Here is a 3650-nt window from a genome sequence, read left to right as displayed (position 1 = left end):
CTACCTTCTGGCTGGCGCGACCCGGCATGAAGCGGCGCTGAGGAGCTGTCGCCGCTGTAGCTACCCCCGGTGCTGCCGCCACCTGAGGAGCCACTGCACCCTGGGGCACGCCGATGACTACTGCTAACTGTGGCGCCCACGACGAGCTCGACTTCAAACTCGTCTTTGGCGAGGAAGGGGAGCCGGCGCGGCCGCCTCGCCTCCGGGCTCCAGGCCTGCAGATCTTGAACCAGATGATTGTGCATCCATTTACATCTTTCATGTAGACCCACCTCCATCTACTTTGCTCACCACATCATGGATTACCGTCTCACCCTTCTGTTTTGTCATCATCGTTTCAGCTCCAAGTTCACAAAAACTATGAAGGAACTTGTGAGATTCCAGACTCTAAATACAGCCCATTAGGTGGTCCCAAACCCTTTGAGTGCCCAAGTATTCAAATCACATCCATCTCTCCTAACTGTCATCAAGAAGTAGATGCTCATGAAGACGACCTACACATAAATGACCCAGAAAAGGAATATTTGGGAAGACCTAGAGATCATCTTCCTCTTGAGCCATCTTACCCGGAGTCTTCCCTTAGTCCTGGTCCTGCCAGCAGCATCTCTTCTAGAAGCTGGTTCTCAGATGCATCTTCTTGTGAATCTCTTTCACATATTTATGATGATGTGGATTCAGAATTGAATGAAGCTGCTGCCCGATTTACTCTTGGATCCCCTCTGACTTCTCCTGGTGGCTCTCCAGGGGGCTGCCCTGGAGAAGAATCCTGGCATCAGCAATATGGACTTGGACACTCACTGTCACCCAGGCAATCTCCTTGCCACTCTCCTAGATCTAGTATCACTGATGAGAATTGGCTGAGCCCCAGGCCAGCCTCAGGACCCTCATCAAGGCCTGCTTCCCCCTGTGGGAAACGACACTCTAGTGCTGAGGTTTGTTGTGCTGGGTCCCTTTCACCCCATGGCTCACCTGTTCCTTCTCCTGGTCACGCCCCCAGGGGAAGTGTAACAGAAGATACCTGGCTCAATGCTTCTGTCCAGAGTGGGTCAGGCCTTGGTCCAGCACTTCTTCCACCATTTCAGTACTACGTAGAGACTGATATACCTCTAAAAACAAGGAAGACTTCTGAAGATCAAGCTACTGTACTACCAGGAAACTAAGCTCTGTTCAGATGACCGAGGTAATTTATCACCATCTCGGGAGACTTCAATAGACGATGGCCTTGGATCTCAGTATCCTTTAAAGAAAGATTCATCTGGTGATCACTTTCTTTCAGTTCCTTCACCCTTTACCTGGAGCAAACCCAAGCCTGGCCACACCCCTATATTTTGCACATCTTCATTACCTCCACTAGACTGGCCTTTACCTACTCATTTTGGACAATGTGAACTGAAAATAGAAGTGCAACCTAAAACTCATCATCGAGCCCATTATGAAACTGAAGGTAGCCAAGGAGCAGTAAAAGCATCTGCTGGCGGACACCCTGTTGTGAAGCTGCTGGGCTATAGTGAAAAGCCGATAAATCTACAGATTTTTATTGGAACAGCAGATGATTGATATTTACGACCTCATGCATTTTACCAGGTGCATCGAATCACTGGGAAGACAGTTGCTACTGCAAGCCAAGAGATAATAATTGCCAGCACAAAGGTTCTGGAAATTCCACGTCTTCCTGAAAACAATATGTCAGCCAGTATTGACTGTGCAGGTATTTTGAAACTCCGCAATTCAGATATAGAACTTTGAAAAGTAGAAATTGATATTGGCAGAAAGAATACTAGAGTACGACTTGTGTTTCGTGTACACATCCCACAGCCCAATGGAAAAGTCCTTTCTCTGCAGACAGCTTCTATACCTGTTGAGTGCTCCCAGCGGTCTGCTCAAGAACTTCCTCATATTGAGAAGTACAGTATCAACAGTTGTTCTGTAAGTGGAGGTCATGAAATGATTGTGATTGGATCTAATTTTCTTCCAGAATCGAAAATCATTTTTCTTGAAAAAGGACAAGATGGACGACCTCAATGGGAAGTAGAAAGGAAAGTAATCAGGGAAAAATGTCAAGGGGCTCACATTGTCCTTGAAGTTCCTCCATAACATAACCCAGCAGTTACAGCTGCAGTGCAGGTGCACTTTTACCTTTGCAGTGGCAAGAGGAAAAAAAGCCAGTCTCAACGTCTTACTTACACACCAGCTTTGATGAAGCAAGAACAGAGAGGAAATTGACTTGTCTTCGGTTCCATCATTGCCTGTGCCTCATCCTGCCCAGACCCAGAGGCCTTCCTCAGATACAGGACGTCCATGTGACAGTGTACTGTCAGCACAGAGAAGCTTGGTTTGTCCCATCCAGCAAACATATGTATCCATGGTAACCTCATCTCATCTGCCACAGTTGCAGTGTAGGGATGAGAGTGCTGGTAAAGAACAGCATATGTTACCTTCTTCAGTCATGCACCAGCCTTTTCAAGTCACACCAACACCTCCAGTGGGGTCTTCCTATCAGCCTATGCAAACTAATGTTGTGTATAATGGACCAACTTGTCTTCCTATTAATGCTGCCTCTAGTCAAGAATTTGTTCCTGTTTTGTTTCAGCAAGATGCAGCTCTTCCTAGTTTAATAAATCTTGGCTGCCAGCCATCATCATCCATACCTTTTCATTCTTCAAATTCAGGCTCAACAGGACATCTCTTAGCCCATACACCTCATTCTGTGCAGACCCTGCCTCATCTACAGTCAATGGAATACCATTGTTCAAACACAGGACATAGATCCCTTTCTTCTCCAGTGACTGACCAGATCACAGGTCAGCCTTCCCCTCAGTTACAATCCATTACATATGGTTCTTCATAGTTACGGTCTGCTAATTGTGAAGTTTCCCCAGCAGCTTCTCATCCCTTGGCCAGTTCACCACTTTCTGGACCACAGTCTCCTCAGCTCCAGCCTATGCCTTACCAACCTCCTAGCTCAGGAACCACCTCATCACCAACTCTAGCCACTAGAATGCATTCTGGACAACATTCAACTCAAGCACAGAGTACAGGCCAGGGAGGTCTTTCTGCACCTTCATCCTTAATATGTCACAATTTGTGTGATCCAGCTTCATTTCCATCTGATAAGGCAACTGTGAACATTAAACCTGAACCTGAAGAGCAAGAACCTAACTTTACAACAATTGGTCTACAGGACATCACTTTAGATGATGTGAACGAGATCATTGGGAGAGACATGTTTCAGATTTCTGTTTCCCATGGAACAGGGGTGAGCAGGCAGGCTCCCCTCCCTGGTCCCGATTCCTTGGATTTAGGAAGATCTGATGGGCTCTGACAGTGCTCGCTGCAACCTTGCATCCTCCACCACCATATACTTCTCAGCAGGTTTTCTCTCCTTGGACCTTGGGTTTCCAACTCTGCAGCCTTCAGGACTGGCACCAGGAGTTGGGATCACTGGGGAAAGCAGCAGTCCTCCACCTCAGGACTTGGGTAGATTTTGTAAAAGAACAGCAACAGCAGAGGCTGTTTGAGCTTTGGGGAAATGAGCTTTGCTTTTTATTTTTGAATAGGATACTTTTATATGATGGGTGCTTTGAGTGTGAATGCAGCAGGCTCTTAATTTCAGAGGTGCTGCTTTTGTAGATGATCTCATTGCTTAGCTA

At 46.8% G+C, this 3650-nt stretch overlaps 1 pseudogene; it reads left to right on the top strand.

Moving 5' to 3' along the window:
* The first annotated feature begins 6 nt into the window (after positions 1-6).
* LOC102258150 lies at positions 7-3363 on the top strand (annotated as a pseudogene).
* Positions 3364-3650: the final 287 nt, after the last annotated feature.

Source organism: Myotis brandtii, unplaced genomic scaffold, assembly GCF_000412655.1.
Source record: "Myotis brandtii unplaced genomic scaffold, ASM41265v1 scaffold500, whole genome shotgun sequence".
In the NCBI taxonomy this organism is placed as follows: Eukaryota; Metazoa; Chordata; class Mammalia; order Chiroptera; family Vespertilionidae; genus Myotis; species Myotis brandtii.
This window is presented reverse-complemented; position numbering and strand designations above follow the sequence as displayed.